Source organism: Rousettus aegyptiacus, unplaced genomic scaffold, assembly GCF_014176215.1.
Source record: "Rousettus aegyptiacus isolate mRouAeg1 unplaced genomic scaffold, mRouAeg1.p scaffold_m13_p_4, whole genome shotgun sequence".
NCBI lineage: Eukaryota > Metazoa > Chordata > Mammalia > Chiroptera > Pteropodidae > Rousettus > Rousettus aegyptiacus.
In genome coordinates this window covers 132880458-132904754 of record NW_023416307.1, presented here as the reverse complement: position 1 = coordinate 132904754, position 24297 = coordinate 132880458, and the positions used below count along the sequence as shown (strand labels likewise).

At 42.3% G+C, this 24297-nt stretch overlaps 1 long non-coding RNA gene across 1 annotated transcript; it reads left to right on the top strand.

The window, feature by feature from the left end:
* Positions 1 to 1422: 1422 nt before the first annotated feature.
* LOC107508449 lies at positions 1423 to 21014 on the top strand. Its single transcript, XR_001596318.2, has 3 exons — positions 1423 to 1506; positions 16159 to 16381; positions 20970 to 21014. It is a non-coding gene; the product is annotated as an uncharacterized LOC107508449 (long non-coding RNA).
* Positions 21015 to 24297: the final 3283 nt, after the last annotated feature.

Genomic DNA, 24297 nt, shown 5'->3' with positions numbered 1-24297 from the left:
GTGCCCAGAGAACATGTATCTTAGCTCATGTGAATTCTACGGCAATCTGGGAGATGCCCAGAAGTATGCCCTGACACCTGCGTGGCAAGACACCTCTGCATCTGTCTAGTGAGTTCAGTTCACTCTCCTGCCTTGAGATTTATTAGGCGGCCCACGACCACCATTCGTTGTAGCTGGTGAAGGTCTCCAGTGATTTCTCATCACAGTCTTGGCACTTTTCCTCTCATGAGAAAATAGCCGAACCTGTTGGGCTGTTCGTCTGGCACGTGCCAATCTGCACAGCCAGTCAGCCCACCGCACCGCTGAGAACAGGGCTGAGAACAGGGCTGCCTGGCTGGCCTTCCACCTACACGCAGAACAGAGATTGTCAGAGGAGCTTGCAAGTCGAGTGGCAGTATGTGTGGAAATGGAGCCTAGGGAACTGCCCGCCATCTGGCATTTTCTGCAACATAGAGAAAGGGAAGGGCCAATGCCTGTGTTCCCAGGGAATGGCAGAGTATCGAAATCAGTCAAGGGTCAAGGGTCAAGCAAAGAAGAATCACTAGGAGACATATACAGTACTATCTGTGGGGAAGACATTTCAAGGCCTCCAGTGGAGTTCTGAAACCACGTATAGTACTATACTATATATTTTTCCATATGTACATACCTGTGACAAAGTTTAATTTAGAAATTAGGCACAGTGAGACATCAACAACAATAATGAATAACAAAACAGAACAATTATAACAATATACCGTAATAAAAGTTATGTGGATGTGGCATTAATAAATAAAACAAGGGTTATTTGAACACAAGCCTTGCAACACCGCAACACTGGATCCGATAACTGAGCAGCTGCTCGGTGACTAAGGGGCAAGCAGCATGCACAGCGTGGATACGCTGGATGAAGAGATGATTCACATGCCGGGGTAGAAGGCACAAGATTTCAGAATGCTACACAGAATGGCGCACAATTTAAACCTATGAGTTTTTTATTTTGCATTTGGAATTTTCTATTTGATATATTTGGACTATGACTGACTGTGGGTAATAAACTTAGGAAAGCAAAACAGATAAAGGAGGACTACTGTACACACACACACACACACACACACACGTACTATATATATATAATATGTATATATCATATATTTTTAAAAAGAGTTTTAAGGGCTTTGGGAGCTGGTTTAGTGGTCTCTATAAGGCTGCTGTCTCCACGTCTGTTACTGGAGCTTGAAGTTCACAGGAAAGGCAGTTGGGACGGAAAGATAGATACCAAGCAGGGGAGATCGAGGACACGCTGGAACCTATAGAGAGAGCTTGAACACCACAAGGATGGACTAAAACCTGCGTCAGTTCCTGTTGCCTCCGACATCAGCGATGCGGGTGTCTTACAGAAGCTGGAGCCTTTCAACACGGAGCTCAACATAGAACCTGTCCCCGAAATAGAAGCAGAGATGCTGAAGGAGGATGCAGGGGAAGACGAAGCAGTCACAGGCCTGGAGGCCACTTCATGCTGATGAGGTGAGTCAGCAGATCAGCAACAACATGTGTTGATTTCTTAACATAACATCTGTTGCTAACCTTCTGCCTTCTAGATCTCCCAGAAATCTCTCTTGTGTCCCACCATGGATATCCTGACAAAGTTCTGTTTTTACCTCTGGGTCTACCTGAACATCTGGCAGTTTGCTTTCGACGTATGGCAAAGATAAAGGCAATGTATGACATGTCGTTTAAGATCTGAAATTCTCCCAGCAAGCCCCCAGTGGCTGGCAACTGGCCTCACCAAGTTGGTGAGCCTGGCTCGACTACTTAAAGAGCCACCTAGCTCTTTCCAGTGCATTCTCCTAAAGCCAAGGTTCCTAGCTTGGCAGCTCAATCCGCAGATTCAGTGTGGTCTCAGTGGAAAAGGGTTGGGCGGTTGTACACAAGCCTTGTGCTACAGAATTTTTCTCACACTACTCTGCTTTCCTGCATTCTCTTTTTCTCCCTGCACTGCATCGTTTGCATATAAATAAAAGTCTTACACGAGTATACTCTGTGAAGTCAGGGGAATCCTTTCGAATATCTGAACTAGGGAAAATACTACAACCACCCTAACCAAACACATGTAAGAAAGAGAATTCTGGGAAATGTAAGTCAGCCTAGCTGATTGACACATTATGAGGTCACCAAAGTGTCCATGGGTCTCAGTGCTCTCTGACCAGCATCTTGGTATAGGGAGGCCTGTTCTTGGTATAAACAAGGATGGCAGATCTAGGTTATTTCAAAGAAATCATTCCACAGTTGCCTGGGGAAACCAGAGCAGATGGAGACTTAGAGGAAATAAAAACTTGTTGATTTCTTAAAACCTTTCCTTCTTGTGATTCTGCAGCTAAAAACCTGTGGTTCTTGCTAGTTTCCAATGCTCATGAAGAGAAAGAATGCAGACAGGAAGGTCTGATTCCTTTTCAGAAGGACCCTCTCGAAAGAGCAGGGAGACAGACAAGAGGAAGCTGGAACTGCCAAGGGCAAGTTACAACATGGCACAATTTGGCTCAATCAATGGGTGAACTTTATAACAATTAGAGTAAGGTTCTACAACGAAAGGGACTGCCTTGTGAGGAACTGAGCCAATTTTTTGACTTGTTTTGACCAGAGATTTAACAACATCCATGTGTCTATCCTCCCTCCCTCCCTCCCTTATTTTCTTCTTTCTTCCTTTCTAAACTTCCTTCTTTCCTTCCTTCCTTCCTTCCTTCCTTCCTTCCTTCCTTCCTTCCTTCCTTCCTTCCTTCCCTCCTTCCTTCCATGCACAGTCCATTCATTTATTCATTTATAAATGCAAACCAACATTTATTGACTACCTAGTATATGCCGGGTGCTATGTTGTGTTCCTGAATCTATGTGCTAGGCACTGATTTAGGTACAGGAATCTAAAGTCTAATAGGGAAGGTTGTCTGAAGGTCATTGACCAAGTACCATGTGCCAGACATTGCATTAGGTGTTAAAAATGAGAACCTAGGGTAGATGACAATCAGGCACTATTGTTGAGATTCTTCAGTTCTAAGCCATTACTCGTAAATGGATCTCCCAATGTGTGAGTCCCAGCCTGGTCGGTCCTACCAGCCATGAATCCTTGACTCATAGTGACCCACAGGGCTTCCACAACAACGAAGATTATGCTTTCTTGGCTGGGTCCAGGAGGGCTGGGATGTTCTGGACTGTGACCTCATTGTTTATTATTTTTAAAAGCTTCTGCCTCCCTTCTGTTGGCTGCATCATAGCCAGAAACAGCAGGGTGGATGTGTGAAATAAACTCCAGCCAGTGTTACTATAATTTTGAACACCCAAACAATGGGTCACACTCCTACAGCTCATGACTTCTTGGCAGTCTGGCCGATCCTGAGCTCTTCCACTTTTATCTGCCATTTGAGATGGGAAAGCCTTGGAAATAGATAATCTGTGAAAGTTTACAGTGTGAAATCCAAGTGGATAGGGAAAAGATAAATTTATAAACAAACAGTCCAATCTTAGTCCTCAGGGAAAGACTAGAAAATACCATTAGCCTGACATTGAAAGATCTGATGTGATCCAGATTCTGTAAATTCAGCATCCAGCTCTCCCTGAGCACTGAGCAGCACCTGGAAAGGGAGGTGTGCAGGGCTACAGGAAACTCGGCTTTAGGAAGACAATGAGGACAATAGTCCCCAAGATTGGGGGCAGGGAGGCTGGGCTTTACTCCTTGGACATTCTCTGTACTTGTTTCAATTTGCAAGGGTGGGACTACCTTAAGGGAGGCTTTTTAAAACGTTGTGTCATCTCGAAAACCTGAGATGATTCCTGGGAGAGATTGATTATGCTGGAGATAACTCTTGACAAAAGTGACTTCCTAATAAGCAAGACAGGGCAGGCGGACATTAGAGAGGAGGCAGGGCTGGATTCTCATACAGAAAACTCTCCTTGCCTGTAGGAGCCTTCTATTAGGCCTCCTGTTCAGAAGTCTGTGAATCCGGATGGTTTGGGGCATAGATCCCCCAAGCGATTCTGCAGTGCTTGGAAGAAGCATGCTGTGTGAGTGTTAACTTGAACTTATTGAGTCAAACGGAGGTAGAGTTTGGAGGAAATCTTTGAGAGGTTGTCTTAGAGGCTGGAATTGAAGACTATGAACCTGATTCCAGGTTGGTCATAGGTGTGGCAAAGATTGGATTCTGCAAATCATTCTCTGTGTAATGCTGGACAAGTCCCTATTTATTCACAAAAGGAAAAGGCTGGATTAGATGTTCTCCAGAGATTTTTCAGGACTAAGTTTGATGATGGAAATTGGACATATATTACAAAACGGAGGAGATTTTGCCTGAGACTTCATACAGAACCTCTGAATAGTCAGTCATGCAGCTAGAGGAAAGCAGAGAAATCTGAACATACTACACAGCCTCCCTGCTGTCTGAACAAGAGAGTTCTTAGAATAACCAAGTTCCTGGCATTCGCAAATAAAACCCCACAGAGAATTAAATCATTAGCTACAGAGAGCCATACTTCAGGTGTTTAAGACTACCCTGCTTTCTCTCAAAAATGTTGGGGCGCTCTTTGATCAAACTATTGATATACGTTTTAAATTACATTTGCATATTGATTTCAGAAGGCCCCTTTAGCGACTCTGTAAATAAATCAAATAAATTAATTAGTCCAACTGACTAGTAACACTCCAACCCAGCAGTGAAATTACTCATAGAGTACAGAGTTGAGCTTGTAAAATAATCAAGAAAATTGTGTCCTCGATTGGGGAGGATAAGTGGTGTTGGAGGCAACTGTCTGTTCCTTAGCTAGGGCTGTGTGGAGAAGCTAGAAGACAGTTTCAGAGACAAGGCTGAAGGGCACTCTGTGGGAAGGATATTTGGGCACGAGTACTTTTTCTGCAGGACCCAGGGGGAAAAGCTGAAGAGGTAGCTTTGCATCAAAGACTGGAAGCCTCACCTCATGAGAATCAGCATGATCTGCTCTGAAGAGTCCGTCCAATATTCTTTGTGCTCTGCCTCTTCCTAATAATAGCAATTACTATTTGTATTTTATTTGTATACATATTAAGCCTTCCTTCTGGAAGAATTTGTGGCAACTTGTGTGTATATTTAATTCAACAGGACAGAATAAATAGTTGAGGACAGTGGGTTAAAGGGAAAGTAAGCTTAAGGAGTAAGACGACACCAGAAGTAAAGTTGGTACATGAAGTATATATCATAAAGTCTATGCGATTGCTAAAAGTGAGCAACTGTGACCTTCCTAGCAGCCAATGTAAAGACAGAAACATGACTAGCCAGTAAGTTTACTGTATCCATGGAATAAGAACATTCCAATTGGATAATGAGTAGATCCTCCTGGTCATTGCTCATTGAACCTGGAGTTCAGGGCTTTAGATTTTAAATGACAAGTACCTGGAGATAAAGCGTCTACACTGATCAGTAAGAGCAATGCCAAATACTTGACCATCAAGAAATGGTAATATAGGGCTGTTACTCTTTTTGTTTAAAAAAAAAAAATGGCTTAAACTTACGCCCAAGTGAAGGACCACTCCACACCTGCAGGGAGGTGGGCTGAACGGTCAAAAAACAAAACAAAACAAACAAACAAACAAAACTGTTTTGGACCAAGGGGCAGTTCAGGGCCCGGTGTTCCAGGTTCTAGAGCAGTAGGTCTTAATGCTGACTGTGCATCAGAATGACCTGGGAGCTTCGAACAACACCAAAGCCCAGCCCCCCAGGAGATTCTAATGTGCAGCCAGCTGGACACCACTGTCCAGAGCATGGATGTGGCTGTTTCAGGTGGAAAAACCAAAAGCAACTGTTACCAATCATTGGCCACAGCCACAGTGAGATGCCCTCACTATACCTGACTGTGAGTGACAGAAGATCCTGACGCACAAAGGAAAGTGAGTGAAGGAGCTGATCTGCTACATCGGATGGTTGGAACTTCGCCAGTTAGTCTTGGTGGACACCTACCCACAGTAATGCCTTGAGCCCTTTCAGAACGGGGCTCTCTGTAGATGTTTACTGTAACTTTGGTTTAGGTAGGGTGACTAGCCATCCCAGCTCACACAGGTTGACCAAGTCAAAAGACTTTCATAGTTAAAACTGTGAAAATCCCAGACAGAATGGGGTGAGTTGGTCACCCTCTTGGTCTGGCTTCTTCTCAAGACGGGATCAGAGAGTGGAAGGGGTGACTTGACCAACAAGAAAGAGTCAGGCCTGAGACACTTGGGACCAGTTCTAAGGCAAAGCAAGTTCTGGCCTTCTGTGGACGTTTATCTAGTCACTTTTGGCCTCCTTTCTACCTGGGCTGCCAATCATGAGGTCCTCTCCCTCTCTCTCCATTCCTATCTCCCTGAGACATTTCCGTATCCATTCCAGATTTCAGTGGGGGCCCTGGAGCCTCTGGGGCCTGGGTGGACATAGAACTTCCCCAGACCCTAAAGATGTCCTCTCTGCAACACTCTAGGATCGTAGCTCTCCTCCACAGTCAGGACATGAGCCTTCCAGACTCATTGCCATTTGCCTGGAAACATTGTCCTTGAAAATCAGATGGACAGCTCCTGGCTTACAAACACTCAGATAGCACAGCATCTCCGCAGGCAAATGGTGTCGTGCTACCGTGGCTGGTTTTACTTGCATTCACTCTTTACTTGCCCACTCTTGGTTTAATATTCCACTGTCACCATCTTGATCCTTCCTAAGTTTTCGAACAAGGGGTTCCACGTTTTCATTCTCCACTGGGTCCTGCAAATTATGCAGCCAGTCTCCTACCTGTTGCACCAGCCCAAAGGCAACTCCAACAAAATTGCTTCGGCTGCTTTTGCCAGAGGTATCGTGATGGAAAAAAATGAAAATAAAATAGGGAAATTTTATCTCAGGCACTCACAATCCTGGCCAAATTTTGGGTCTAGATCTTCTCGGTCAAATTTCAAAAAGGTACAGCCCCCAAATCTGCATTTTAGAAGTTCCTGGATAATTCTGATGACTGGCGAAGATGGCTCCAACCTTTTAGGGCAGAGGTGAATTTTAAGTCAAAATAAATCAAGGAAAAAAAGCAGGGGAAGAAGCTGCGAGAGGTAGGAACAGCTCGGAACTGCTGCAGGCAACTGCACTCAACCTTCAGTTCCCCAATTTGGCCCTGATTGTGGCGACTTTTCCTCTTCCTGTGTTTCACTGCCTGAAATAAAGAGAAAAGTATCTCCATTACAATTCCTGTCAGGAAGCTCTTTGAGCCCCAGGCCTGCTCTCTGCCTATCTTTTCGCCTTTGCTAGCCCTTGCAGCCAGGCCACGGTGTCTAGGAAGCTCCAGACCAGCTCTGGAGCTGAATGCCTCTGTCTGCATCCCTCTCAGGCTTCAAAGGCTCCCAAGTACCCACCCTCTGTCCAGCTCCTCTATGCCGTGTTTGCTTCTGATTTTGCCTGACTTCTTCAGGTTCCCTGATAGAAGACTCTAAGGCAAACAATTACCCACTTCCTCTAGGGCCAAGCTGCTAGTCCATACAGTATCTTTGTACAAGTGAGAAAACAATGACCCTATACTAATCTCATATTAGTAAAAAGTACAGCAGGACTGGCTTCAGGCATGGCCGGATCTAGGGGCTTTCTCTGTCTCTTTGCTTTGATTTCCTCTAAGAGTGCTCAGAGTTGCATCTATCCATGCTAAAAGGAAAGGCATGATAACTAACATTCCTCCCTCCATCGCAGGCAGCAAGAATTTGATTGGGACGGTCTGCCTCCTCTGCAGTCTCTTGTCATTTGATGTTGACATCTGATGATGCTGTGCCGGTAGATGTTTAACGACTGACTCTCACCAGGGAAGTGGAAAGGATGTCCTGACTTGTAGCATTTGCTCATTTCTGTGAGGTAATACAGTCACCGTGGCCCATTTCAAGCTACTAGTACTATATCTTTTAACACAGGATTGGGAAGAGATGCACAGTAGCACACCATTATGTAGTAATTTCAGATACTATATACGTAAATACCCTCAGGTGTGCAGATTATAATAAAATGTAGTGAAATAATTAGGAAATGACAAATTGTGAGTATCCATTACTTTTTCTTTTAATATAATTCATTTAAGTATACATTTATATAATTTAATTTTTAATTATAAGTATGTTTAAGAACCAGCTAGTAAGATTCCCGAAATTTAGCAATTGGTTCTCAAAAGCTAGTAGCCGCCATCTTCGGCCCATCACTTATTCTGGAACCAGGCTCAGCGATTAACTGTGCTGTGATCAGTTAAGGATGTCTGCTGAGGACACAGAAAGGAAGATGGGCGGCACGCATGCTACATACTTACATTTTCTAGAAAGTCGGTGATTTTTATAAAAGCAACTTCTGTTTTTTAAGTGCATAGAGCACATAGTATCACCAAAGGAAACGGCACATTCGTCCTTGCGAGGGAGCGTGCAGATCTTGCTCCCAGTTTACGATGCTTCTGTGGTGGCTGCTGACTGCATCTCATTAGCAAAGTCCTGCAAAGAAAGGGGTGGGAACCACCTAGGGAAGAAGTTCTCATTCTGTCCCAAGGCACTAACAGCTCTATTACTGCACACTACAAAAAAGCCAACTGCTGAAATGTGGGTGTAAGTAGTTATTCGGCTTCTTTTGCTTGAGTATAGGGAGTCTTTAAGGTCAGAATCGCGCAGTTTAATGTCTCATTAAGACTTTCTATACTGCTTTCCCATTTCCTTTTTGTTTATCCTGGTGGTATTTGCCAGCAGCTGAGGAGATCTGGGGGTCTGGCTGGTTCTCGGAGGGACCAGGCAACAGCTGCCTCGGTGGAAGTATGAAGGAGTTAACGTGACTTTCTGAGTGTCAAGACGTCTCTTAATGAGCTGTTAGCGCTTGCTACACTTTGGTTTAGTGGCTGTGACTTGAGGACTTCCAGATATTGTTTTTGGAGCTGAAAAAGGCTCCCTGAGAACTTGGAGCCAGGGTTGCTTTATTTTTTTCCCTTCTCTCTTGCTATACCTGTGTTTGGTACAAGAATCTGTCCACAGTGGATCAGTTGGAGGGCATGAGTCACAGTGAAGTCATAATCATTCTTACCAACAGACATTTTCCCATTTATTTTATGTGTTCCCTTTTTCTTTATTGAGCTATAATTTACATCCAGTTAAATGCATACATCCTAAGTGTCTCGCTCAACACTATTTTGCATATATGTAATATCCATGTGACCACCACTTTATCAAGGTGTAGGACTTTCCTTCACCCTTGAAAGTTCCCTGTGTCCTTTTCCAGTTAATAACACCTTCCCCAGAGGTAACCACTATTCTGATCTTGTCTTAGCTTGGGCTGCCATAATAAAATACCACACACTAAATGGCTTAAACAACAAATATTTATTTTCTCCTGGTTCTGGGGGCTAGAAGTCCAAGATCAAGGTTCCAGCCAATTCTGTTCCCTGTGAGAGCCTTCTTTCTGGTTTGTAGATGTCTGCCTTCTCCCTGTCTCCTCACGACCTCTTCTTTTTGAGTGCAAGAGGCAGGGGACACCTTTTGGTGTCTCTTCTTATAAGGACACTAATCTTATAGAATCAGGGTCCCTCCCTATGATCTCATTTAACCTTAATTTCCTTAGCAGCCCCATCTTCAAATATAGCCACACTGGGGGGTCAACTTAGGAATTTTGAGGGGACACAAACAGTTCATAATAGACCTCTATCACATAGATTAACATTGCTGGTTCTAGAGTTTCATATAAATGGCATTATACAACATATACTCTTGTGCCTGGTTTCTTTTGCTCGGTGTAAGATTTTTGAAATTCATCCACATTGTTGCATATATCAGTGGTTCTTTCTTTTTTATTGCCGAGTAGTATTCCATTGTACAGATAAACCATAATTTGTTTATTCATTCTCCTACTCATGAATGTTTGGCTTATTTCCAGTTTGACAAGAGATTTTTTTTTCTGTGAAAGACATTATGTTAGCCCCTGGGCTATAAAGAAATGTAAGTTATGACCCTGCCCATCAAGAGCTCATGCTTGGGGTCTATGCTTGAAAAATAACTAAGAATGTACCAATATATCAGACAAAATATGACTCTGACTCACTGAACAGGGACTAAGATGAAGATTGAGAAGAAGAAGAGTTTTTTAAAACATCAGTAAAGTCTATTTGTAAATACATGCGCTTAGAATGTGAGGCAGCTTGAAAATAACAGCTGCCAGGGAACCAAAAGTAACTGCGAGTGAGGTCAGAGCTGGCAGGTGGTTGCGCCTGCGGTGTGGGTACCTCTGGGAAGCTCATCAATGCTTCATTGCCCAGGTTCCAGGCCAAAGAACTTCACGAAGTGGGAGCAGGGTGAAAACATTCCCCTTGGAACAAATCTGGTTCCTGCTTTGTTTTTGTGGTTTCCTCCAAGAGGGTGGGGAGGGAAAGGCTGTTCTCAGAAGGACAGTGAGGTGCCATGTCCATGGTCAGGGAAGGTTTTCTGTGGCCCAGTGTGGATGCTCCAGGTGGCAGGAAAACAGGATGAGCAAAGGGGCCTGGGTTCTGGGTCCCAGTTTCAGGTCTAAAAGGTGCATATTCGGCCCTTTGGTCGAAGGGTGTATTTGGGTGAGTAAGGTACAGTTTTTGGCACCAGCGACAGTGCCATAAAGGCAGAGATGGGTGGCTAGAACTTGACAGCCCCACAAAGGGATCTGATTGCCTGCTGGGGTCTGTAGGCAGAGCTGCTAATAACCCTGGCTGTGAGTCTGAAGGTAGAGGTCTTGGGTGTCCATATAAGCCTTTGGAAGCCCACCTCCCCAAGTCCTACCCCACCAAGCTCCATCTAATGTCTCGGGTTTTGCCTCAGACATATAGCATGATAGAGTTGAAAGTGAGGCGAAGGAGTGTAGAATGGGTAAGTTCAGGGAGATTTCAGGACACTTCCTTAATGAAATCTCCTAACCATAATTTTATGACCATGTTAGTGGTTACTATCCACATAATATCAATATCACATAATATTATTATTTTGCTTTCTTGAGTTTTAAACTTTCTCTTCATTGAAAGGACAAAAACCATGTTACATAAAATTTGGGGGGGAAAAGCTTCTAATAGCTCCTCCTCAAAGCTGTCTTGCCTCCCAGTTCATATTGTACATACTGTTTTTTCACATATTTGCTGGAGCATTTTTCATGCTGCCACAAGAGTCTTAACCATGATTACACTCACTAGCTGCATGATATTGAATGTTGATGTACCATAATTTTCTATTTTCTATCACTGGACATCTTAGTGTCCAAATTTGCTATTATCTGTAACTCTTCAGTTGAGTAATTCCTTTTAAAAGAATTCTGCCCAAAAGCTGCCACTTACCACACAGCCCTGAAGGAAGCCCAGGATGTCATCGGTGTTCAAAGGACAGAAAGATGAAGAGGACTTGTAACTTAGAACAGCGTTTTTGTGTTTCCAGAGGGAATTTTAAAAAAATGAAGGTGCAGTAGGGGAAATTGCCCAAAGTATAATTTTTAAAATGTTAAAAAAGCGTAATTCTCATATAAATATGTACCGAGTACATTTCAAAGTTTTATTTTAATTCATTAATAAGAGAACCATGTATATATGGTTAGAAAGAACTGATGGATATACCTGATTAGAAGAAAAAATGTGCTAAGTTAGCTACAAAACTGATTATTTTTCTCTGTGGTAATAATACAGTAACCTTTAGTGTTATCTCCTGTCTCAAACAGAAGTCATTTTTATCTCTAAAGGAAAAAAATTATTTGTACCACTATTGGATAAAAACCATTTGTATCTTGTTTTCGACAAATTTATAGCTTATCTTAGAGTCATAGAGTATTGAAACAAGAATGAATAGTAAGTTAAATAAAGTGACATTCCACTAGAAAGTCAGTGGCCCTGAGGCAGGCTCAACAATGAAGGTCATGCATCTTTTCGGTCTCATTTCTGACTTTGGATATGTATTTTTTTTTTTTTTCCTTGAGGAGAGAAGCACCCAGGAGGGGAGACTCCATGGTTATATTGACCATGACCTCCAGTTTTTTCAAGTGCAGGGAAGCACTGGGAGGTTGTCCCCTTGGTCTGAAGCACTGTGGGGCATGTGGGGGATAATTAATGCTCTACCACTGGGGACAGGCCGAGAGGGAAGGCCCAGAGGTTGCAAGAGGAATAGGAGTAGAACTGTGGGATTTGGCTAGGGGCCCAGATCACCCTTAAATCCCAAGGACTCTCATTTGGAAGGCTGCCTAGAAGTGACCTTAAAAGCCCAGGTGGAACCTGTTTATTTTACAAAGGTAAGAGATCTCTTCCTCACAGAGTGGAATTCGCCCTCCATATTTTTGAGCTATTAACAATATTGTTCACTTTTATCACTGCCACCTTCTTATCCCAAACATCCCTTAGCACCTTCAGCCTAGAAGCTTAAATGACTGGCTGTCTCTCTGGCTTTGTTCTTTCCCCTTTGGGCCCTGGCCTGGCATCATCACTGCCTCCTCCCGTTGGAGAGTAGAACCTGTCTCTTTGCAGCAGGACAGTGGGGGCAGCTTCTGATTAGGGGAGTCCTACATCCCAGGAATCCCGTTCAGGGCAAACTGAAGCAGTTGATCACCCTAAGGCCAGTCCCGTTTATGTTCTGAGCAGCTATTGGGTGCTGCTGTTCCCGCCCACAGTGGATTTTTTTTTTTTTTTTAGCTCTTTCCCCTTCTCCTAGTCTTAACTCTCTTGTTGTATCCTCTGAAATACCCTCTTAATTTAGGAAGCTCAAGCGACAGTTCAGGACTGGTACAAGTTGCATGTGTATTTCAGTCTGGGACAGAAATGGATACAAGTTTTACATTTTTGTTTTCTAGCAGGGAGATATTTGTGGAAGCTTCCAAGAAGACAAATGGAATGGAATGGGATGTTTGCTTCCATAGAGCAGAAATGAATCACATTGCTTTCTTTCAGTATTGACACAGAGTTGCAGAATCTTAGTAAAGAAACAGCAGAATGAAAATGTTTTCTGGTGCAGACCTGTGAAAGGAATCAAGGTTCCTGAATGGAAGACTGGAATTAGGAGAGAAATTGACTGTGGTTGGTCTTGAAGAACAATAAATTTGCCATGTTTACTTATGCATGGGTGCTGTTTCCAAATGCTCTCTCTAGGTACTCATTCTGCTAGGGGCCTTCAGAAAACAACAATAGCTGGCTGAAGGGAAGGGAGGAAAGGGGCAAATGGGTCTGTGTGGAATGGTCCATGGCCAAACTCTCCTTAGGGTTGAAGGCAAGTAACAGGGTATCAGCTCTGAAAATAAAACATTACTGGCTCAAGTCTGAAACTGTCACTTTCCACCGAGATGGAATATATTACTCAGAAAAGAGAAGCAGCAAATATTATGTAGTCTGCCTTTGGGAAAAGAAAAAAAAAAAAAAAACACCCACTTCTTATAAAAACACTTTTTTGAGTCGAAGGATTTGATTTCAAGTGATGAGTCATCACTGTGTTTTTTACCATTTAGCCAAAAAGTGAGGTTTTTAAAAAAGCATTTCTTGAAGCAAATTCTTCCGTTGCTTGGGTTTCTCTCATCTGAGAGAGAAGGCATCCTAAGCACTTATATCCGCCATGCCAGAAGCGATCGCAGTTCGCATGAAGATGTTATGGGACAAGATTTATAGTTATCAGGTTCTAGATTCATTATGAAAAAATAACCTTAAGATAATATTTATGATCTAGAAGCAAGAAATTATCAAGAAACAGAAAACAAAGTTTAAAACACAAATTTCGATGAGTAAAGAAAATATTTTTAAATGACATAGTGACTGTCAGAAAAGCAAAGAAATTGAAGAGAGCTTGGTGGACCTTGTAGTAGGGGTGATCATGTTATGTGTCTTGGTTTACCAAAGACAGTCCTAGTTCAATCCTGAAAACCACCCACATTCACTCTTAAAAGCATCTTGCTTTGGACAGTGAGTTACATGGTCACCCTAAGTGTGGTAGTTTTAAAACACGTCTGTAGATTCTTTGACACTCTTACCACTGAGAAGTCCATATCCCTTCCCCTTGAGAAACGGTGGGTTTTCGTGACTGCCTAATGAACAGTGTGTGACAGCAGAGACACTACCTGACTTTCAAGGCTAAGTTGGAAAAGACCATGCAACTTCTCCTGGTTTATCTTGGGAGACTTGCTGTAGGAACCATCGGCTGCCGGGAAAGAAGTTGCCGTGCTGGCCCCGCTATTGGGATCTTCCCAGTCCAGACGCCAGACATGTGGCAGAGGCTTCGAGATGACTCCAGCCCCAGCTGTCATCTGACTACAGCCACACCAGAGACCCCTAGTAGGAGCTGCTCAGCTGAGCCCAGGCGACCCTCAGAACCATGAGAGAAAATAATAGTAAATGATGTTGCTCTTTTATGCCAATAAGTTTCAGATGTTTGTTATGCAGCGATAGATAACCCTGATGCTAAGCATAGGTTGGTTAAGCACTTCGAGGGCCCCTACTGAGGACTTTTATGTCGTTGTGTGTTTTTTATCATGAGCCTTCACGCACTGTGCTGCAGCTGCACTGGCCTCCTTTCAGTTCTCCCTATAGCCAAGCTCTCTCTGAGCCAGGGCCTGCTGTGGAGAATGCTCCTCTCCCCATCGTTCCTTCCCCATCCTCCAGACCGCAGCTTAAAAACCCTTCTCAGATCTTACAGTAATGTCTTGGGTCTCTTATGGCCGCTTGTGGGAGATTGCATTTTCCAAAAATCACCTTAGCCATATTTCTGATCCTATATGCTGCTTTAAAACTTTGTCATTTCCTTATCAAGAGATAGGGTCTATTTCCCCTCCCTTTGAAATTGTAGGGGACTCTGTGACTGCTATGGCTTCTACCATGCTCCCCCTCAGGGTACACATCCTGGGAACCCAGCTGCCATATTGCAGGGAAGCCCAGGCCACATAGAGAGGCCATATGCATGTGTTTAATCTGATAGCTCCAGCTGAGGTCCCAGCAAATGGCCATCACTAAATGCAAGACAGTTGGTGAGTTTTTCTTCAGATGATTCCAGCATCCAGCTTTTGAGCTACCCCAGTTGATGCCAACAGAGCAGGGATGCGCTATCTGTCCCCGTTGAATATCATCAGTATTTTCAGTCTGTTGTCATTATTTTAAGAGTAAGTTTGGGAATGGTTTGCTATGCAGCAACAGATAATTGGAACACTACTATATTTTTATTTCCTAAAGCAGTCCCAATTATGGTTATTCGAATACTTTTAAATGATTTACGGAATGTCTGTTTCTCTTCCTAAATTGTAAACTTTATGAGAGCTAGGACCCTGAGTGTTTTGTCCATCTTTGTATTTCCAGCACCTGACTGGCTACTGTGTAATGAAGGAAGGAAGGAAGGAAGGAAGGAAGGAAGGAAGGAAGGAAGGAAGGAAGGAAGGATGGAAGGAAGGAAGGAAGGAAGAGAGGGAGGGAGGGAAGGAAGGAAGGAAGATAACAGCCTGATAAGCACAGGGGAATGCCATCAAAGTGAAAACAAAAATCAGAACAGTTCCTGAAGATATAATAAGATTATTCTGGTTATTAAAAAAGTGAAGAATATGCTGCTAATGCAAGATATCTGTGGAGCTTAAGTGCTCTTTTGTAATTTTGCATTTAGCAACAATCCAATCACATTTGAGTGTACACTAACACATACACTAGCTCAACAAGAGCCTTTTATAATCTTTTGGCACCTTTAGGAGTTAGGTTCACAGTAGATTAGTTTATGAACTTTGTTAATGCATTTATAAATAATTTAACTGTAATTACACACAAAAATAACTAACATGTGTCATATTAGAGGAAAAGTTGTTTGAAAATGGATGTATTCAAACCAGCAAAGTAGGAGAGAAGGAATTGACAAATGTTATTGCAAAATACTTAGCTATTGCTTTTGAGAACATGTGGAACTGAAAACATGTGAACATGTGAGACTAAGGTCCCAGAGGAGAGAAAAAAGCTACAACAGTGCTCATCTTTTCAAAAGGCAATAACTTCTCAAGAAAGAAGAGAAAAAAAACAAAACATCGATTTACCAATTTGCAAATGCCAGGAGGAACTTGAGGTCCTGCGTAACCAGCTTGGCTAGGAGAAGAGATTTGGGGCCAGGACCAGCTAACCAGTGAGAGTGACAGGCTAGCTAAACAACTGCAGAGTAATGAATGACTGTATTTGGGTATCTCTGGGGTTTGACTGCAGGTGAACAAATCAAGTGCCTCTTAAAAGAACTGGGCCTGAGAAGAGTTGATCAATATCACCTACGACTTGGGGAGAAATGAATACGACCTTGTGAATTGGAGCCACTCAAGTGCCACCTAACTTCAGCTGGTCCCCCCTCTGTGTATCCTGGGCAGAGCCCATTTCCATCCTCTGGTTTGGTTTCTCCAGTGAGTGGATCCCCAGTCTTTGAGGTGGGAGAATGGTTCTTTCTATTCTATCTATAGTGCAATGTACTGAATGTTTGTGTCCCTCCCAAATTCATATGTTGAAATCCTACCCCCCAATGTGATAACATTAGGAGGCGAGCCTTTGGGTGGTGATTATGTCATTAGGCCAAGTCCTCATGGATGAGATTAGTGTCATTATAAAAGGGACCCAAGAAAGCTCTCTTGCCTTCTTTTTGCCATGGAAAGGTACAACAAAGAGACAGCAGTCTGAAACCCATAAGAGGGCCCTAATGAGAACCCAACCATATTGGGACCCTGATCTCAGACTGCTCTGAAATGCCCTATTGTTCCCCCTCCCAATATCTCATATTGTAGGAAAGGCTGGTGGGACCCCACCCAGATCCCTGTTAGCTGGGCAGGTATACCCCATCCCCCAGCTGGTTGGCTTCTAACAGCTCAAAACCACATCCTTCTTCAAAAATTCACTCTCTGCCTATAGGAACCTCTTCTTTCAGAATCATAGAAGGTTAGAGATCCTCGCTCCAGGAAGCAGCCTCTGGCCAATGACTAACTGATAAGGAGTACAATAGTGTGTCTCCTTGGCTCAGAGAAGAACCATTCACACTCCCCCTAGATATGCCCTTGGGATTAGACTGAGGCTAGACTTCAGCTGAAACTATATCTTCCTTAGCTTCTCCCCTGTTCTGTGCTTTCCTCATTTCTCTACAGGTTTCTTATAATCTCCTTCAAAAACTAACTTGTCCAAGATTTCCCCTTTTAGACTCTGCTTCGAGGGAACCCAACCCAAGCAGATTGTCTCTTCTGGGAGAATTTCTGTGACCGTTTCCCACCCAAACTGAATTAAGGACCCTCTTTCAGGCACACACCTCTTTCACTGAGCTAGTCTACTTGAGAGCAGAAACCCTGACCTATTGATCTCTTCCTCCCCAGATGCCAGGACAGATTTGTTTGGCTTATAGCTTGTGCTCAGTAAAAGTTTGATGAATTGAATTCTTAGGGACCTTTTTGAAAGGGAATGTGCTGGTGAAATGTGTAGAAGTAATGAACAAGCCTTATTTTGGCTTCCCATGTTGGAAGAGGGTTCAGGGAAAAAACACACACAAACACAGAGATGGTTATAGAAATAGGATATGAGCCCTAGAATGTTGGTTAGCACCACTGAATATGGAATGTAATCTGAGATTTGGGTCAATGAATAATTATCCAGTCAGTTACTTACAAGGTGCAATGGAAGATTTTTCAAAATCTTTTAAGATTTTTAATACATGGGCCCTGCCTTTAAACAACTTAAAATCCACTTTGGGAAAGATTGATTGTAAATATATGAAGAGCCATTCCAGTTAGAACATGAAGCAACTCCCAGCCACAATAAAAAAAAAAAAAAAAAACAAGGAGAAATAGGCTTAAACTATCATGAGAAATATGGGGAACTATTTGAATCAGCTTCCTGACTGTCAGGAAGTCTCATCAGCACTGACAGACTCTGTCTTTGACCAAACTTGAGTCACATGCCTCTGAGCCCTCTTCACAACTAGGCCTCAACCTTGGCCTACCTTTCGGCACAAATACTTGTGTCCTGCTCCATACTAAAAGACTTGAAAAACATTAGCATAGCTTCTAACAGCTCTAGGGCACCTCTTTAAGTTGATGGCCCCAGTCTCCTCATTCCCGCCTGAGTTAGCTCAACGCTGTCAAAAGAATTTACTGTTTGTTCCAAAACCTGACCATAGGCCCCCGACCTCCATTTTCTTAGAAGCGTTTGCTTCAAAAACTTGTAATTGTAAATCCTTTATCTATCCTTTTGAGATATATCTTGCTTTTCTCGAGGACCTGGGAGCCATCACTTTGAAATGTAGTCATCAAGGTAGGGCCCAGTCTCTGTGGGAAGGTAAGAGCCCAACTTCTGTAAGTAAACACAGGTGGCCTAACATATCGATCACAAACAGACCCCACTCAACATCCTTCAGAACTTTTTCTTTAGCACATCCAGCTTTTCAAGTGTCCTGCTTTTTGATTCAGTGGAAGTGAGCTGAGGTCTTTCCCATACTATAATTGTACTGAATAAAATCTTTCTTACTTCTTACACCTAGCGTCTGGCTTTGTTTCTCTTTGACAGCACTCAAGCGAAGCTGTGACTCCAACATTAGTAGAAAATTTTGAAGAAAAGAGCAATGAAGTTCCACTTCAGAGAGTCCTAGTTCTGTCCTACAATGAAGCAGGAGATAGATAAAAGTCTCTTCAAGCTCTTCTCTTGACCAATCTGTCATATCATTGGTAAAATATCCTTAAGAACTTCATAAGTATAAGGAAAGGATCAGGCAATGAATTAGAGCCCCAAAGTGAAAAGAGAAGCTGTTTATATAATAAATAAGAATGACACTGATCCTGAACCTGCTTCCAGGTGACCTTAGATAGATTGTACAACCTCTCTGAGCCTCAGTTTCCCTATTCTGTATAAAGAAAATGTTGCACTAGATGATATTCAAGTTCTCTTCTACCCCTGATATGTTATGACTTACAGAGCCCCAAATTCTGAAATATCTGAAAAGTCTCTCTGACTAATCACTCTTGATGGTTATGTTGAAATGCCTGTCATCTGTTAAGGTGAGAGAGGAGCGCTCTATCGTGTGCCAAGAAAGAGCTCTCACACTTCTTCTAGGGCCATATGTGACCAGGATCCCCTGGGATACCAAAAGCACACATGGTTGCCAGAGTCTAACTTTGTGACTTAGAAAATGCCATCTGCTAAACAGCTTTTAATTGAAGCTCCAAGAGGCAGAAGCTGGCTGGAAAAATCTTGCAAGTTGATCCAATAGGATTATCTTCTCAAAAAGAGGTTTTTCTATGTTTAATTAGTTAGAAGCCATTTGTCGCAGATGGATTATTCATGTGTCAGTCCTTTTGGTGCCCTGCCCCTTCCCCCATAGGTTTGAGTCCCACAGATTCTTTAGTTAGTAGCAGCCTCTGTTTTTTTGTGGGGGTTTTCCTTTGTTTTTGGAAGCTTCACTACCCATCCTTTGAGGCATCCAGTGTTGCAGAAGCCTTTTCTCCATCACTCAGGATGTAGGTGAGTTCATTATTTCAACCTGGATGGAGAAGTCAGATGTAGTCATTCTTGATTCCTGATAATCTGAGTCAGTTACTATATACTTAGGAATCAAAACCTTACGGTCACATTGATCTGCACCTAGTTATCAGGAAGGCACAAGCCTGAATGGCAACACTGACCAAACGGAAACCCAGTCATTGCAGGACAGGGTGTTAACCCTCTGCATCAGGGCTAAAAGGAACTTTCAGTGGCTGGGATCTGCTGCATCTGCTGCATCTGTTGCTGTCAAGTATGCAGGTGAAGGAGTAAGTATCCAGAATCAGGACCTTCCTCCAACCTGGGATTTGGATTGCTGCAATTCCTCATCTGTCCTCAGGGCGGCGCAGTGCGAGACGCTAGTATAACAAAATGGGTAGCGTCAGAGAGAGGAGACTCAGTCTTGGAACACAGGTCAAATGTGGCCGCACAAATGCAGATGTTATTCCAAGTGCTTCTAGGTTTGCAATTGCGTAAAATACCCAGTTTCGACCACAAATATGTAATAGTCATTTTAACCCTTTTATTATAGAAATTTCAAACATACAAAAGTGAAGAGAACATTTAAAGAATCTCCATGTAAACATTATCTAGTTTTAACAATTATTAATTCAAGGCTAATCTAGTTTTATCTACATACCTGCCAATCCCCTACCCTATCTCCCTCCCCACATTATGTCTTCACATTTTATAGTTAAGGCTCAAGTATAAATGAGGAAGGATGAAATGAGTCAGTTACGGTCAAGGAATGTGCAAAGTGAGAGAGTGGAGGAAGTATATCACATTCCTTGGTGTGGCAAGTGTATATTTTGGAGAGAAAAAAAAAGCAAATTCAATAATATACTGTTATTATAAAATTTTACTTAGAACATGAAAAACAATACCTAAAATCAAGGTCCATGAGTTTAGTACCTATGTTTTCTTCTATGTAATATATTGTTTCAGGTCTTCTATTTAGGTCTTTGATCTATTTTGAGTTAATTTTGGTGTAGGTAACAGTTTCATTCTTTCATATGTTGCTTTCCAATTTTCCAAGCATCTTTATTAAAGAGGCTTTCTTTTTTTCACTGTATGTTTTTGGTTCTTTTGTCAAAATTATTTGCCCATATATAGGTGGCTCTGTTTCTGGGTTATCAATTCTGTTCCATTGGTCTGTGTGTCTGTTTTTCTGCCAATACCATGCTGTTTTGATTATTGTCACTTTGTATAATTTGATGTCAAGTAGTGTGATTCCTCTGGCCTTCCCCCCACCCCCTTAGGATTGCTTTGGCTATTTGGGGTCTTTGTGATTCCATACAGATCTGATGATTTTTTGTTCTATTTCTTTTAAAAAATGCCATTGGGATTTTGATGGGAATTACATCAAATTTGCATATTGCGTTGGGTAATATGGCCTTTTAACTATGTTGATTCTCTCAATCCATGAACATGAAATATCTTTCCATTTCTTTGTGTCTTCTTTGATTTCTTTTAATAAGGTCTTATAGTTTTCATTATATATGTCCTTCACATTACAGCATTCGTGGTGGCCAAGACATGGAAACAACCCAAGTATCCTTTGATAGATGATTGAATAAAGAAAATGTGGTATGTATATACAATGAAATATCACTCAGACATAAGAGAAAATGAAATACTGTCATTTGCAACAAATGAATAGATCGTGAGATTATCATGCTAAGCAAAATAAGTCAGACAGAAAATGTTGCGAACTATATGTTTTCACTCATATGTGGGATATAAAACTGAAAGCAACAAATACACAAGACAAACAAAAACTCATAGACACGGGCAACAGTTTAGTGGTTACCATAGAGAAAAGGGTAAGTGGAAGAGGTAGACAAGGGTAAAGGGGCTCAAATATATGGTGATAAAAAGAGATTTGACTTTGGGGAGGGGACACATAATGCAATATGCAGATGATGTAGTATTGACTAGTACACTTGAAACCTATGTAATTTTATTAACCAATGTTATCCCAACAAATTCAATTTAAAAATGGAAAAGGCAATACCTATTGTTCTCACAATGTAAATTACAGAAAGCAAAGCCGGACAAAAGTTTTATCAAAGCAGAGGATGGGGATGATATTAAACATTCTCAGTCTGTGAAATTTTTAAGTCTATCAGAAAGAGGTCATGGGTTAGACTAGGTCATACAATATAGGATTAGAATCTGTCTAAGGTTTCTTTCCTCTTTTACCTCCCAAGATTTATAATCCCAATGCTTGGGGATTGGAGGCCATGTCTATTTCCCTTTATAACACCTATTACAGTTCCGTGTAACCAAGAGGCTTCAGTAAATGCCTTGGAGCAGTGGTCTTCCCTAAAATGATAGTTAAACTATGAACCAATGGGAAACTTAGAGGAAACTTCTCATAAACATCTTCTCATAAACATGGCATTTCCAAACTGAGAAAATAAGAAGGTCTTCAAATTGGAAAAATTTCTTGAAAATGAGCAAAACTTTTAGTTTTTAAATTCTGTTCCCTGGAAATTTATGGCTGCATGGGAGATTTGGCAAGTATCGACATATCCCAATCAACCTTGGAAGAATGGAACTCTGTATTGCTTTGGTTTTATATCTGGGTTTCCCTGTAAAATTTTATTAGAATTTCAGAGAAAAGAATTCTACTCTTGAAAAACCAGTGACAATAGCCTCCTCCCACAGGGGAGAAGCTGGTGGTAGGGAAAGAAAGATGTCACTTGCCCAAACTCACACAGCAAGGTAGTGAAGTTGCTGGGACCGGAGCCTCGTATCCCAGGATCTATGGGAAATTGACATGGTTGTTGGATTAGGAGCCACAGAAAGTGCCCAGAAGAGGGGGAAAAACCTTTGGAATAAAGACACTGTCCACACAAGTTCTTCTCTCCCACCCCCAGGTTGGGCTCAGCAAGCACCTTTCCAGCTGTTTGTTTTGTAATGATTCCAGTTAGTGAATGGCACTAAGGTCCAAGAAAATGTCCCAGAGCACCACTGGGTTCTGGGCTGCTGGCCGAGGGACATTTAGTATGCTGTGCCACCAAGCTCTCAGCCAGAAGTTCACCTTTGCTTAATATTCCTCTCTCACTCAACTAATTCCCCATTAAAGAACAACAGAGGAACTTTCAATTGGACATTTAGGAAGATTTCCGCAAAAGAAACTGTTGTTCAGAGGCGTGGCTATATGATTAAAATGCAGATAGTGGAATTTTTTTCTCTTATGAGCTATAGAAGCCTTGAACCATGGCCTTCATAGTATCCTGGTTGTTTAGCTAAGTTTATGCTACTGGTTGCAAATGAGCAGTCAGTAGGCTTACACTACCCTGAGACACATTTTGTTTAGCTTGTGTGGTGTTCGAATATCTTTTGCGTTGAGTTGCCAACATTTTAAAATTGAGAGATTAAAAGTCTAGATTTCTAGTGTCTCTTAAAAAAAAATAAATAAGAGCATCTGAGAACACTGTCAGCACTAACAAGGCATTCTTGTCACAAGTCGGCTGGAAGCTGGGCCTTTAAACTGAGCCTACATTATTTCGTTTGTTTTAGACCCCACCACTCCCTATTGCCTTATACCTGGCCTGATTCACTTGTTCATTTTGCCTCCTAGGCCCTGTTGCAATCTGGATTGGTGACCTAATATTCTGAAGAAGGGTTTCAGACAACAATTGTTAAATATTAGCTCAGAATCCTCCCGTAGTGCTTGCCTGAGGCTCTGCCTTGAGGCCCTGATTCCTCTGAATAAATGAGGCTTACGACTTGCACTTTAAACCATTAGCCCAGAGAATTCTGATTCTGTGGTTTGATGATCAAAATTTAAGAAACGCTACCCTAGAATTGAGGTTTTCAATACTAGCAACACATTTAAATCGCTGCGAGGAGATCTTACAAATACATTAATCTTTTACCCCAAACCAATTAAATCAGAAAACACTAGAGCCATGGCCCAGCATTGTTACTATTTCTTCATTTATTTTTTTAAAATTCCTCCCACTCTCCCCCCCCCAAAAAAACCCAGAAAATTTGAAATAAGAGTCATAGTACTCCTTTAAACTTCTTGTCTAAATTTACCAACTATTAACATCTCGCCATACCTTCTGTCTCTAATACACACACACACACACTCATACACACTTACGTTTAGCCAAATCATTCAAAAATAGTCTGCAGACATTTCACTCTTAAACATTTCAACATGCCTCCTTAAGAGAAGCCACACAGCATTACCAAGCCCAAGAATATCACTGTTTCCTCATGATCAGATTCAGGTTAACTTAGATTCCAGCAAGAATCTCACATAGGTGACTTTGTGCGATGTTCAGTACCTTCCATCACATCACATCAGGAGGCCAAAACTGCAGCAGTTCACAAACTTTAGTTTGTACCTGGAGGGTTTGTTAAATCCTAGGCTGCTGGGCCCACCCCTACAGCGTTTGGTCTGGGGTGGGGCAGGAGCATTGCGTTTCTCACAAATTCCCAGGAAATGCCGATGCTGCCAGCCTTGTGCAATGGAAAGCCACTAGACTGAGGGCAGGCCATCTCACCATTGGCAATAGGTATTTGCATTTTTTAAAGTTCCACCAAATGATTATAATGTGCAGCCAGCATTGGGCCCCACTGCTAGTCAAACCCCTCACTACTCAAATACAGTCTTCAGACCAGCAGCATCAACATCACTCAAGACCTTGTGAGAAATGTGAAATCTCAGGGCTCACTCCAGACCTATGAAACCAGAATATGCATTTTAACAAAATCCCCAGTGATCTGTGTGCACATTAAAGTTTGAGCGGCACTGCTCTAAAGTACCAGGCACTTCTCCCATGCCTCAACAACAGGCCACTGGCGGCTCTGCAAACATGGCACCAA